This window comes from Suricata suricatta, chromosome 4, assembly GCF_006229205.1.
Source record: "Suricata suricatta isolate VVHF042 chromosome 4, meerkat_22Aug2017_6uvM2_HiC, whole genome shotgun sequence".
NCBI classification, from domain to species: Eukaryota; Metazoa; Chordata; class Mammalia; order Carnivora; family Herpestidae; genus Suricata; species Suricata suricatta.
Genome location: NC_043703.1, coordinates 13603267 through 13618444, shown reverse-complemented (window position 1 = coordinate 13618444; position 15178 = coordinate 13603267). Strand labels below are relative to the sequence as shown.

The 15178-nt window shown below is 39.2% G+C and overlaps 1 protein-coding gene across 1 annotated transcript in view; it reads left to right on the top strand.

Moving 5' to 3' along the window:
* Positions 1 to 15178, top strand: part of HS6ST3 (heparan sulfate 6-O-sulfotransferase 3) — a 650727-nt gene that overhangs the window by 376362 nt on the left and 259187 nt on the right. The gene's annotated exons all lie outside the window — the stretch shown is intronic.

The following is a 15178-nucleotide window of genomic DNA, read 5'->3' as shown; positions in this document are numbered from 1 at the left end:
GACATTTGTTTAGCAATTAATAGGTGCTCAGTAAATAATCTAGTCAGTAGCAAAATATTTTCCATCCCTGATATATTTTGTTGAAGTTCAAGTGTTCTTAAGTTTGCATACATATTTGAATAAGAATTTAATAGGTACTTTGAGTTTTATTTTCTATGCCTAGGGAGGATATTGGGAAGACCTTTATTGGATCAGGTAATCATTTGCATTAAAACCTCAATGAACACACTGAAAAGAATTGCATTTCTTCTAGTCTAGGTGTACTGACAACCTAAATAGTTTTTAAAACTATTAGGTGTTAACTTTAACTACTGCCAGAACCATGCAGTGTGGCAAACTGTCCTAAAATCAAGTAGCATGAAATAAGCATTTTTTTTGGTCACAGTTCTGTAGGTTTTTTTGGGTTCAGTGATCAGATCTGGACTTAGTCTTGGTGAGGTGCCGGTCAGCTCCACATATTTCTTTTCTTTAAAGCTTATTTATTTGTTTTTGAGAGAGAGAGAGCAGACACTGAGGGAGGGGAAGACAGAGAGAGAAAATTCCAAGCAGGCTCCGTGACCACCAGCATGGAGCCCAATGCAGGTCTCAAACTCATAAACCGTGAGATCATGACCTGAGCCAAAAGCAAGAGTCAGACGCCTGCTGAGCCACCCTGGCCCCCTCCACATCACATATTTCTCATTCTTCTGTGACCAGCAGGCTACCAGGGATATACCCTTTTTGTGGTAGTGTTTGGAAACTCTAAGAGGGACAGGAGGACATGCTCAAAACTGGCATATTGTCATTTCCATCTGTGTCCCATTGACCAAAGCAAATATTATGGGCAACCCAGCAACAGCAAGGCAGAAAAGAATACACTTCTCATTTGGGTTCTGGGGCCCAATTCCAAATGTGTGTGTGTGTGTGTATGTGTGTGTGTGTGTGTGTGTGTGTGTGTGTGTGTGTGTGTGTGTGAGACGGGTGTTTCTCCATACAACAATCAAGCAATGCTCTGGACCCAAGCTTGGTGTCCTAACAATTCAAATCAAATCTGACCCTTTATGGTGATAGTGTCTGATCCCACAGGTTAAAGGTTAAGTTGACAAGATTTTCCCCTCTTACTCATGTCTTCAGTCATCAGTCACAAGCCCAGGCTGTCCCCTGTGCTCTGGATCAACTGGTTACAAATAAGAGGTTCCCACAGCCCCCTCCTTGCATTCCATTAGCTTGCTAAAATGGCTCACAGAACTTACTAGATCACCAGCTTATTATAAAAGGGTGTAACTCAGGAAGAGCCAGATGGAAGAGTTGCACAGGGCGAGGCTTGGGGAAGGGGCATGGAGCTTCCCCCTCCAGGGCGCTGCTGCTCCTGCACCTTCACGTGTCCACCAGTTGGGAAGCTCTCTGAAGCCAGTCCTTTTGGTTTTTTATGAAGGTTTCAGTACATAGGCATGATTGGTTATATCATTGGCAATTGGAGAGCCATCCAACCTGCAGAACCTACCTCCTTTCCAGAAACAGGGGGTGAGAGGAGGGTTGCTTCTTAAAGTTTCAACCCTCTAATCACTTGGTTGGCTTCTCTGGTTGCCGGTACCCATTCAAATGTGGGTTTCAAAAGTCACCTTTTTAACATAACCAATGATATCTTTGTTGCTCTCATACCTTAGGAAACTCTAAGGGTTTCAGGAAATCTGTGCAGGAATGGGGACAAAGACCAAATGTATGTTTCTTGTTATAAATCATAATATCACTGCCTCCTGGGTAGGTCAGGGTTAAGGACCAGGAACGGGGGACAAGAATTAAATCTATCACATTGGGCTTTTAAGTATTCCTTGACCTGGAAGCTAATATCATTGTAGTGACCCATGTACCTTTATTAAATTCTGGTTTTCCTTTGGGCATTTTGGGTTTCCTTGAAATGCTTCCTTTTCCATGGAGGAAAATGGCATCTCCTTAAAAGAAAAGCAGTGATACCTAGAATGTTTTGAATTTCTTTCTGATTAAGGTCATACAAATATCAATTAAATATATCTTACATGAATGGGTGGTATGACTGCAAATTATTTCTTATTCCCCTTTTTATAGGGAGCAGTTGAAGTAGTACTAAGTAATTTTTTAATGTTCATTTATTTTTGAGAGGCAGAGCACAAGTGAGGGAGGGGCAGAGAGAGGGAGATATAGAATCTGAAGCAGGCTCCAGGCTCTGAGCTGTCAGCACAGAGCCTGATGTGGGGCTTGAACTCATGAACCGCAAGGTCATGACCTGAGCCGAAGTCGATGCTTAACCAACTGAGCCACCCAGGTGCTCCAATACTAGGTAATTTAGTTGCTTAGAGCAAGATATTCATTAAGGCAGTGCTATTTATTTGATCTATGTAGTATATTAGGTATGCTATATAGCAACTTTAAAACTATTTATTAAAAAATATAGAAAAAGAATATTATACTGTATATACCCTGACTGCCTCTTCTCCTTCACCCTTGGGTGGTAGAAATAAAGTCAGCAAACATTCTTTTCCATTGCTTGTTTGGTATAAGTAGTTTGTTCACTTAAATGAATGGTTAACTAGGTATTAAAGTTGTAGGAATTCAGAATTCGGATGTCTGGATTAAGACAGCCGTCATTTAATAATTCACCTACATAATGTTCCCAGTAAAAGCAACTGTCATGTGAGAAAGAAGTGTCTATTGGCATTTTTAAACTTCTTATTTATTAGGTACATTTAGTAATGCCTATCCTTCATTCAATGTCATCTTACAGTTTTTAGGTTATTTTATGAAGCAGCATTCATACTAAAATTATTTCACTTATTTCACAGATTTCTATGTTCTGGAACATTATCTCTATTCTTTCTATGTACAAGCCGTTAGAAAACATTTATTTTCACATTTTGGCTAAAAATGACTTTAGACTAGATAGAGTTTATGATCCAAATATGTGCATTCTGTTTTATTTTATTTTTTTATTGGTAAGTTGTCTAAAATGATAGAATACTTGTTTAAAAGCTATTTACCTAGCACAAGGTAATAGAACTTACTCTCCCTGGCTTCCAGAAGATATGTTCTTGGTGGGCAGGACAGAGAAATGCCTGGAGAGTCCTCTGGGTCTGAAACATAGTTAACATAAATTAACTAAATCACTTTGCTAATGACTGGTAATCTCAGCTGTCATTGATGCCAACATTTTCCTAAGTGGTAAATGATATTGTGTTTGATAATCTGTCTGCTAGAGAAGAACTATGGCTTTACTCAATGACCTACATATTCTCCCTAAACTATAGGAGAGAAATGGGGTATTCTGGGGTAGGTCTTATTCTTTGCCTTGAATGAGTGTGTCTAAACTGAACTCTTGGGTGTACTGACCTACCACTGGGGTCAGAGGAGCAAATGAATGAATATTTCTGGGCATGGTCTTCCCAGTGGCCATTTATTGGGTTCCAGGGATATGACTGGTAATGAACTGACCACCTAAGAGTATATGAACATGAGTAACAAATAGTTTTGCTCTTTTTTAAAATATTTTATTGTCAAATTGATTTCCATACAACACCCAGTGCTCTTCCCCACATGTGCCCTCCTCCATCACCACCACCCCATCCCCCCCCCTTTCCCTTCAACCCTCAGTTCATTTTCAAATAGTTTTGCTCTTAAGCAGTTGAAACTTACTTGGGGAGACAATGTTTATTAGTTTAGGAGACAATGGTGTAAAGGCTATAAGCACAAGTCAGACAAAATGAATTTGTATCCTACCTACATGATTCATTACCTGTGAAACTTTAAACAGATTACGTAACCTTGCTGTGCCTGCATTTTCTCTTGTATAAGTAGGTAAAATAATAGCATTTACTCCATCAGATTGTTTGAAAGTGAGGTTTCTGGTGCTGCTGGCAATAATCTCTGTTATGCTAGATTATAAGCATATGTACATAGATCTTGATCGGAAATGTAAAGATTACTTTTTGACCACTTAATATGAAAAATGAAGGAGTATAGCCTTTCTTCTTTCACTTCACTAAACTGATTGTTTTATTATTGCATTTTGTAATTTTATCAGTTTTAAATTGCTCCATTGCATGTTCCACTAATTTTAGACAATATTGCACAATTCCTCACTACAAAAGCTGAAGGAAATAACATCATTACCTTTCTCCACCTCTTCCACTAACTCCCAAATTTCCCTAGCTCTACTATTATTTTCCTATCATCAAGGTTTATAAAATTTACTCCTTCTTATGAAACCATAATTTAAATATTTTGTTTTGTTTGTCAGTTAATTATAAAACTTTAAAAATGTCATCAACAGCTGCATTATTATGATTATGGAAGTGTGGCTTATTGAAGAGCCAATAGTGATTGAGCATATAGAAATATGGAAATTGATATCTCTTAATATTATACTATCCAAGAGAGTACATTTCAGACTTCAAGATCAAATGCATTCTTGCTTGGTTGACTGACATTAAATGTTTATTTATCTTGAGACAGAGAGAGAGAGCATTCACACATGAGCAAGGGAGGGCCAGGGAGAGAAAGGGAGAGAGAGAGACGGTCAAGCAGGCTCTGCACTGTCAGTATGAAACTTAATGTGTGGTTGATCCCACAAATTGTGGGATCATGACCTGAGCTGAAATCCAGAGCTGAACACTCAATAACTGAGCCACCGGTGCCTCTACATCCTGTTTTTAAAATGGCATTAAATGTTCAAAAGCATGCTTCATTATATTTAATTTTTTAAGACTTCCTTGATTAACTTAAAATTATTATTTTATTTATTTATTTATTTTATATAGTTTATTACCAAGTTGGTTTCCATATAAAACCCAGTACTCTTCCCCACAAGTGCCCTTCTCTATTCTCCCCCTTCCCATTCCCCCCTCCCTCTTCAGCCCTCAGTTTGTGCTCAGCATTCAAAAGTCTCTCATTACTTAAAATTATTTTTATTATTTCTTATTTTGGGGACTAATTTCCCTTTTTTTCTCCCTTACATACACTTTTTCTTATTACCAAGGTTCAAAATGACATTAGTTCATCTATCTATCTATCTATCTATCTATCTATCTATCTATCTATCTATCTACCTTTCTATTTCTCTATCATTTATCATCTTCCTGAGGCTATTTTGTATATTTAGATATTCTCTTCAACCCTGCCCACTCCTGCCCAAATGTGAATGGGATTTTCTCTATGTCTGAAGTCCAGCATCAGGCAGAGAGCAACTTTTAGTGGTATCTAGATCATGTCTTCTATTTCTAGGAAGCCTTGTTCTTATTTTTCTTTACAGTTTTTTTGGTTTCTTTTACTAGGCTCTTATCTTTATTAAACAAGTACTTTTTGAGCACATCATGTTCCAGGCACTTCTCATACAATTGTGTATGAAGAAGACAAAATCCCTGTCTTGTGAAAGTTTCCTTGAAGCCAGGAAAACAGAAAATATTAAAGAATAGATAAATTATATTAATATGTTGAAAGGTGATGAGTGAGTGATATAGGAAAAAAATATATACAATGTAGATCAGGGTAAAGGCGACCAGCAGGGTTGGTGAAGGGTGGGTTACAATTTATTTATTTTTAATTCATCAACTTTCTATTTTGGAGTAGTTTTAGGGTTACTGAAAAACTGAGCAGAAAGTACGGAGACCCCTTGTACTACCTCCCATGACAGTTTCCCTTATCTCGCATTAGTGTGGTACATTTCTTACAATTGCTGAATGAATATTTATACATTATTACTAGGGAAAGTCCACCAGTTTACATTAAGGATCACTCTTCCTATTGAACATTTTGTGGATCTTGGTAAGTATAACGTACCATATCTGTCATTATGGTATCATGTAGAACATTGTCACTGTCCCCTAGTCCACTGTGCTCCACCGATTTATCCATCCCTCCTTTGTCCCAAACCCTGGTGACTACTGATCTTTTTACTGTCTCTACTGTTTTGCCTTATCCAGGATGCCATACAGTTGGGATCATATTAGACTTGCTTCTTTCAGTGAGAGATATGCATTTTAAGATTCCTCCATGTCTTTTTGTGGCTTGATAGCTCATTTCTTTTTATTGAATGTTGCGATTTTTAATAAGCCAAGCAACGCAGGTTGCTTTGTTGGAACACACACTCTCATAACTTCCTATGAAAGGGTGCCTTCGAGGAAGATTTTCTGAGTCCTTGAATGGTTGAGCATGTCAGTGTTTTATCCTCAAATAACTGACAATTTGGGTTGGTAAAGCACTTTAGGATAATGGAATGTCCCTTTAGTATTTTGAATGCATCATTCCATTGCCTTTTAGAATCTAGTGTTGATAATGAAAAGTCTAACACTCATAACTTTGTAGATAGTCTTCATGTTTTATTTTCCTCTGGACACTTAGGATTTTATGCTGGTCTTGATTGTTCCAAAATTTCACAAGGATGTGCTGGTGTGCTGAATTTTTATTTTCATTCTAGTCTTAATTTTTTTCTATTATTTATTTGATTATATATGTCCCTCCATTTTGTTTGTTTTCTCTTTTTGGAACTCCTGTTTGTTCAATGTGGACTCTCCTGATTAAATCTTTTTCTCTCTTACATTTTATTTTATGTCTTCTGTCTCCTGTTCTTCTGTTTCTGTGCTATAATATTTCCTAAAAATAATTTCTATCTTTATTTGTATTTTTATTTTTGTAGCTATATGCTTATAATTATAAAAGGTAATTATATTCTTTTTAGTCACATATGATTCTTTTTCATAGCATCCTATTTGTATTTTATGGTAGCAAGGTCTTCTTTAAATGTCTACAAGAATGAGAATTCATTTTTTGAAAGTTGTCTTTTGTTCTCTGAATTATGTTTCATCCAGTACCAATTAAATTTGGAGTGTTTCAGTGTGAAATAGGCTAAAAGTTGACCTTCAGTCCCTCTATCTACTCATACTAGTTTGCCACAGGCAAATTATTTAATTTCTGTAAAAAAAAAAAAAGAGAGAGAGAGAGAGCGCGAGTGAGAGAGAGAAGTCTTTAGTTTGTTTTGCCATGAGGTGAATTTTGAGCTGCTCATTGTTAGCACATGCTAGGATAGAGGTGGGAGATTACTGATTGGTGTATTGCTTAATTACCCACCTCTTTTCTCTTTCATTCTCCACCCCTCCTGGTTCCCTGGTTCCCAGTGGACTCTGAACTTTGTGGCCACTGTGAGGCTTCATCAGGAGGACTGGCTCTTACCTCTACAGCCAAGAGGGCACACCAGCTACTGACAATATAGTGACACAAAAGCTTTGAACATTTTCCTAATGTTTCAGTATTAATCACACACACACACACACACACACACACACACACACACAAACACATGCACAAACCCTAAACTTAATTTGGGACATTTTGCTCTCAGTTATTTCAGATGTAATCAGATGTAATCTGTGACTTTGAATGAACTTCACTTGGAATTATTATGTACCTATTTAGAATTATTTTGTTTCAATTATCTTTTAGTACTTATTAGTTATAAGTGTGATGAAAGCCAGTAAATGACAAGTCTAAACATGAATTCTCTTGTCCTACAACTATGTATTCTGCACACCATGAAGAAGGCTTTGTATTAGGTTCTGGTGACAAAGCAATGGAAGACCACATTTCTGATCTCAAGGAATTTGCACATCAGTCAAGACCTACAAGTAGAAAAAAAAGACATAAAGAAGAGGGGCACCTGGGTGGCTCAGTTGGTTAAACATCCAACTCTTGATTTTGGCTCAGGTCATGATCTCACAGTTTGTGAGTTCGAGCCCCACATTGGGCTATCTACTGACAGCACAGAGCCTGCTTGGGATTCTCCCTCTCCCTCTCTCTCTGCCCCTCTCTTGCTCATGGTCTCTCTCTTTCAAAGTACATAAATAACCTTAAATATATATGTGTGTGTGTGTGTGTGTGTGTGTGTGTGTGTGTGTGTGTGTACACAAGTAGAGCTACAATGATGGCTCTGTGTATGCACTAATTTAGAGGTTTCCAGGACACAGGAATATGTCCTTAGGTAAACCAGGGAGAAATGAAAGTCTTTTGCTAAGTTGCTGAATTAAATTTAGAGGATTTTTGGAGTTAGCCTGGGATGGGGAAGATAAAGTATATTCTGGACATATGGAGTGGCTCAGTGAAAGAGCAGGGAGGTTCCTGACCTGGAGAGCACGCTTGGTGCAAGGAAAGGGGATGACGCGGATGGAGAGACGGAGATGAAGGTGAATGAGGAGCCAAGGAAGGCACAGCTGCTCACCCACAATGAGCTTGTGTGATGTGCGGATGAGCTCAGACTTTCTCCAGAGGATGATGGTAGTGCCCAAGTGAAGGATTTAAAATAGGTGAGTGTCATGATCAGAATTGCATTTTAGAAAGGTCACTCCAGATGCTGTGTGGAGATTTAGAATTAGTCCTTTGAATCTGTGTGGGGAGGTGAGAGATTTATTTTATTTCTGCTGAGATCCAGCAGTAATAGTTAAGGGCTGGGCTGCCTGCTCACCCCTCCTTCTAGTCCTTCCAAATTAGGAGGTATTAGTGAAAATTTTCAGCAGACTGGTAACTCACCTTTTTTTCATAGTACTGGTTCGGGGGGAGGGTGGGAATGGCTAGAAGGGGTGGGCTGAGGCACACATACTCTGCCTCATTCATGGCCTCCATTCTTGTAAAACACAAGGCATTAAGTTGGACTCTTCCTTTATTTGGTTGTGCTGGTAATTATTAAGTTCTTCTTTGCTACTGTTCATTATTTTTCTCTTCACTCCATTAAATTTGAGAGAAAGCAAATACTGTGATCTAGTTTTGTCTAATTTTTCCTTAGATTGTGTTCTCTGATCAGAATGGACATGTTCTGCAAATGTAAAATATACACCAGCCTTTAAAGGTTTAGTAAGAAAAATAAGAAAGTATAATATACTAATAATTTTTATATTGATTACATGTTGAAATCGTAATACTTTAGTTTAATATTTTTAAATATTTTATTTAAATAAAACAAACTATTAAATAATTTTCATCTGTTTCTTTTAGGTTTTTTTTGAGTGGCTACTAGAAAATCTAAAATTACATCTGTGGCTCACATTGTATTTTTATTGGACAGCAGTGACTCAGAAGACTCTCTTTTATTTCTTTAAATTAATAGCAGCAGTAGGGGTGCCTGAGTGGCTCAGTTGGTTGAGTGTCCAACTTCAGCTCAGGTCATGATCTCGCAGGTCATGAGTTCAAGCCCCACATCAGGCTCTGTGCTGACAGCTCAGAGCCTGGAGCCTGTTTTGGATTGTGTCTCCCTCTCTCTCTGCCCCTTCCCCACTTGTGCTTTGTCTGTCTCTCAAAAATAAATATTCAAAAAATTTTAAGTGATAGCAACATTATTAAGGGATTTTTAAGTAAATTAATTTATCCATGAAACAAGTATTTATTGGGTATTACACATCAAACACTTTTCTAGGCATCGGAGCTGTAGTGCTGAATGAGACAAAGTCCTAGATCTCATGGAGGATCTATGTTGGTGGGGATGGCAGACAATCAGCAAGTAAGCGGATAAATGCACAATGGAATTCTCATTAGTGATGAGTAATGTGAAGAACTAGGGCAAGGTAGGGAGGCAGAGAATTTCCTGGGCCTCTGCTGGAGATAATGGAGCATAATGTGGATAGGGCACATTATGGGGAAAGCATCTTTGAGGGGCTACCACTTCAACAGAAACGGGAAGCGATGAGGAGAGCCAGCTAGGTGAACACCACAGGTAGGGGCATCACATCACCAACAGAAGAAATTGCAACCACAGAGCTCACCACCCCTATGGCAGAAACAAACTCAGTGTGTTCAAGAAGCAGCAAGGAAGCCAATGTGGCTTGGGCAGAGTGAGGCAATTAGTAGTAAGGGCTCCCTTGGAGAAGTAGGCGGAGTTGTCCTATAAGTGTGCTGTGCAGACCCCTGGGGATCTCAAGACCTTTCAGGGGGCATCTGCAAGGTCAAAACTATTGTGTTAATATTTGTACTCCTGACAGTGGTGGAGTTCCAGGGCTTATCCAGGTGGGGCACCAAACTGCATGAGTCACTGTATAATCTTCATTGCTATTCAGGACAAGTACACATAATGCCAGGTTCACATAAGGATGACCTTGCTAAAGCAGCGTAATTATGAATTGCATTAAATCTTGAGCTGTGAGTACACATCTCTTTAACATTCTTTCTAATGACATGGGAAGTACATAAGACGCAAATACCCAAATGTGATGGGCGTACCAAGGAAAACCAATGGCATAATTGACTGTGAGCCCAACTGGCAGTGTTTTTGATGGAGCATCACTATTTTTTAAATTTGAATTAATATATTACAGGTTATGGTTATTCAGACTCAGGAGTTTGGCAGAAACCTTTCAAAAATGAGGCTAGCACTTCAAAAGCAAGTCTGTCACTTCAGGGGAAACAAACGGCATTATTTGTTGCTAAAGATAAAATCTGAGCATTCAAGAGAAAATTCAAATTTTTGGAAGGCCTGTATGAGGCTCCATGAGCTTCACTGTTGCCCAATAGTGATGTGATTGGTGGTAATATTAACAAACGTGATTTTTAAATATTTATATAATGAAGTATGGTAACATTTGACAGTTCCTCATAATCCATTGAACCAGTGGTTTCTAATGACCAATACATAGTGTCAGAAATCATGCCTCAATAAAGAATCATTCAAAGTGTGAGACAGAACAATGTATCTTACCACAATACCTTACAAATGTTCATCGATAAAGCTTCAGATTCCACATTGCAACTAACCTTGAAGACAATACCACTCATCAAGTTTGCATCTAGTACCCAAGAAAAATATCCACGATTATCTAAAAGTGACATTAAAATGTCCTTGTTATTTCCAACTACATATGCAAGAGACAGACTTTCTCATAGCCTTCCACCAAATTAACACGTCAAAACATCGTATGCAAAGGAGATATGATAACCTGTTTTATTGATAATTTGTTGGTCTCACACCTTTCCCAGCCCTGCTTGAAACCTAGATCTCATACTATCATCCCCATTTTTAAAATGTTTATTTTTATTTATTTATTAAATATAGAGAACATAAATGGGAGCAGAGAGAGAGAGAGAGAGAGAGAGAGAGAGAGAATCCCAAGCAGACTCCATGTTGTCAGTGCAGAACCTCATGCAGGGCTCAATCCCAAAAACCAGGAGATCATGACTTGAGCCAAAACCAAGTACCAAGTCAGGGGCACCTGGGTGGCTCAGTCGGTTAAGCGTCCAGCTTTGGCTCAGGTTATGATCTCATAGTTTGTGGGTTCGAGCCCCGTGTGGAGTTCTGGGCTGACAGCTAGCTCAGAGCCTAGAGCCTGCTTCAGATTCTGTGTCTCCCTCTCTCTCTGACCCTCCCCTGCTCACACTGTCTGTCTTTCAAAAATAAATTAAAAAAAAAAACACCAAGAGTCAGATGCTTAACCAAGCAACCCCATCATTCCCATTTTTATGGCTATAACCAGCAAGTGCTTCTTAAATCTTAAAATTCATTAGAACTCCAAGGTCTTGTTAAAATGCAAATTCTGATTTAGTAGATCTGATGAATCTGTGTTCCCAGCAAGTTTCACATAAATCCTATGTGGCTGATCCACTGGCCACACTGAGTAGCAAGAGTTTAGAGCACTCCTCAGGACTTATCAATGCCGCACCTTCAGAGCAGCATTCAATGCTGACCAGAAAGTGTTAAGTCTATATTGCCAGCCATATCTCTTTCCACTTTCTCCCTCCACTCATCCTTCTCTCTTCCCTCTTCATTGTTCTGGTCACTCTCCTAATAAACAATGAATTTATTTGCACAAAGTAAAAGTTTGCACATCCTCTACCCCCACCTTGTCTGTATAGCCAGGATTTGAGAGATTCAAACTCTCTTATCCTGGTGGTGTTGATATTTGGAAAAAGGTATTTTGCTTGGATTAAGTCATATTTTACAGATATCCCTTCATTTTCTTATAGGCATACTGCTGGAGATTTGATTCTTGTCCAGTCATTAGATCACTGTAGCTCAAGGGGAGTGGTCTGGGAACATCTCGCTGTGGACTGGGTGTTAGCTTAAGTTCCATTTCATGATAATTATGTTAAGCCTTGAACTATTTCTTATATTTACTGCTCTTTCAGTGCAGGTCAGCAAAGCAGAGGGTGGACTGTGATCCATTAGTTGCTATTGTAGCTAGGGCTATATCCTGGTGGTGACAGGGTCATTGGCCAAATCATGGTCATCTTTACAGTAAGTGTTATGGAAATGCCAGTTTCCTTGAGGGTAGAAGTGTTTTGGCAACAAAATGTTTTCGAGTAAGGAAAATAGCACAGTGGTCTGGGGTCGTGGACGTTGAAAAGAAACTTTACGCTGAGAAATCCAAGGGACTTTGAAAACTCAGGGGACTGTTTCAGAGATCAGTCCCCTCCTGGACACAGGAAAGAAAGCAGAGTGTGGTTGTAGAAAGTGCACTTGAGTGGGAATTCTAAAGCTTGGTTCTTGTTTTGTATCGTAATTTTTGTGAACTTGAGCAAATCACCAAACATCTGTGAAACTCAGTTTCCTCATATATAAAATGAAGGTTTTATTTGCCCTACTTGATGATCTGGTGTATTGTGAAGGCTTAATGAGACAAGAAACATCACTACCATTTTGTATTTCATAGAGTCATTTATTATTAAAACTGCTGGAATGGAGTAGCTGGCATGTCCAGTCATTCGTGTGTGTAATAAATAGCTCGTGCTGCATCTCTCCCCAGTCCTTTTCCCTTTGAGAAATAAACACAACTGTCACATATCAGTTTCATTACACTTAAAGCTGGATAGAAGAACACACCATAGACTGGAGTCTTTCTCTCCTGAATACAACATACCTACCTCCAAAAGCTAATGAGCTAGACAGGCAACTACAGGCTGTTCCAGACATGGCAGTCCCACTCTGTCTCTGCAAAGGTGGGATCTGCTCTAGCTGGATCCAAAGAGTAGCCAGACCTCCTCACACAGACACCCCTTTTCTCTGGAAAGGCAAGGTTGACTGTAAGGAGACGACAGCTGGTCCCCAGTGCTTTTGAGAAAGGGTAATTCCTACATGATGGGTCACAAGGGGTAACTGATTGAGGGGGAAAATGGTTTCTTCTATGCATTATTCCATTTCACTCTTGCAACTTCACTTTGACTACATGCTATTCTTCCAATGAGAAATATAAAGGTTAGAGAGCTTAAGAAATGTGCTCAAGATCCATCAGCCAATGTAGATATGCAAGTATGCTGCCTACTCTTGGCCCTTCAGTGATACGGAAGGTATGAGGTCGGTGGGTTCCATCAGCAAATATATTTCAGGGTGATGCGGGTGGTTGCAGGGCGAGGAGTTGATTCAAAAGAAGACCATCGATGGAGGCTCAGATGTTCTCAGAAAGGCTGAGGCAAGGTCAAAAAATGGTTGGTGTGAACTTTCAGAAGGGAAAGAGTACAGGGAGAAGGCATGTCTGAGTTAGGAAGCTGGGCTGGAGGGCCTTTCCTGGTCTTACACGGACCCCCATGGACTGGGGAAAAGAACAAGCATTAACATCACACTCTTGCCACTTTTGCTTGCCTCTGGAGACAACTCTCCTCTGCGTTCCCCCAAAGTGGGAGCCTTCCCCAGGAGGTGGTTGGCACAGAGCACTTCTAGGCAGGAGGTTAAAAGCTCTAATATAAGATGCATACTTAATGTGATTTTCTGCTTCATTCTCCTTTAAAAATAAACTGGGGAGCTAAAGTGTCAATGTTTGTGGCTTCATTCTCTGTTGTAATTGGACGCTGTTGTTTGCATTGGAAATGGGAGTCAAGTGAAGTGAAACTAAAAACTTCTTAAATGGTGCTTTGATTCTTCAGGGGCATGGGGAACATAGAGATGGATGAGTTAGCTGGATCTTTCTAAGAAAACCCCCAGTCTTTGTCAAGCCCTTCACGTTTATTTACTTAAAAACAAGTTTCCCATTCCTCAAGAGTTTCAAAAATGATCCTGCATGTTATTGACAAATAATAATTTAATGGACAGGCTGATTAGATGAGCACAATGAATTAGCTATCGGCCTGACAGCCATGTAAGCATTATGGTCTGTATCTGTTTACTCAGCACTAGGTGAAATGCAGAAGTCTATTGAAAATCAGATTTCCATGCTGCTTTGTCAAAGCAAATTTAATCACAGCCAGAACATGTGGCATCCATCATTTCCACTTCAGAAGACATCAACGGGGACGGATCAGCAACAAGGAGCCTGGCTGCCATGGCTGTCCTCCACTCACAGGAAAATTAAATTTAACTATAGATTCTTGATAAATGAGGCCACCAAAGCCATCAAACATGATGACGAAGTGCTCAGTATTAAAGTAATCCCCAGAGGCCCCCAAACTGGAAGGAAGCACAGTCTCATTTGAGCTGGCCTTGAGGTCCTTGCACACATTCACACCTCTGCTCTGGACAGATAAATATGGGTTTTAGTACACTACCCCGGGGATCCAGAGATTATTTTTCTAGAAATTTGTATACTTGGTTCTTGCTTTTCCAGAGTTTTTGCTAGAGCTCTCCCAATCACATCACCAATCTATCTTTTCCTAATAATACTTTTTCCTTCCTCATCATTCTTTATCCCACCAGGCACTGACCACTCAGGCCCCCAAATGACCATTGGGTCTTGATTGCTTTTCAAATGCTCCTTCTCTACCATCCCACACTATTGTCCACTAGGCTCCCACTCATTGGAAATAAGGCTATTGATGTAATTTTGGGTAATGTCAAGACTGTGAGTTGTTTGAGGGCAGGGACCATATGTCATTGATTTACTTTATCCTTAGAATTTAGTAATTAGCCACATAGAGGTGGCTCAGTTAGTGTATGTTGAATGAATGAGTAAATGAGTGATTATGAAACTCAGCTGGATGCTCTGATCAGAGGATTAAGACTTATAGATTTCTGATTGTAAGCCAGATGTATACACTGACTCTATTAGTAAATACCTTTAGGATAATAATATACCTACCTCTTTGAAATTCATTTCTGATTAAGTGACTAGCTAATCAAACTGCTGTCATATGTCTCTGTTTTCTCATGTTTGAAATAATGTATTAACCATATCTATCCCATTTGGTTGTTAAGAGATTTAAATTACATAAATTACATAATTACTGATATTGGATGGCACCGGGCCTGCCACATAAGCAAAGTAGCAATATA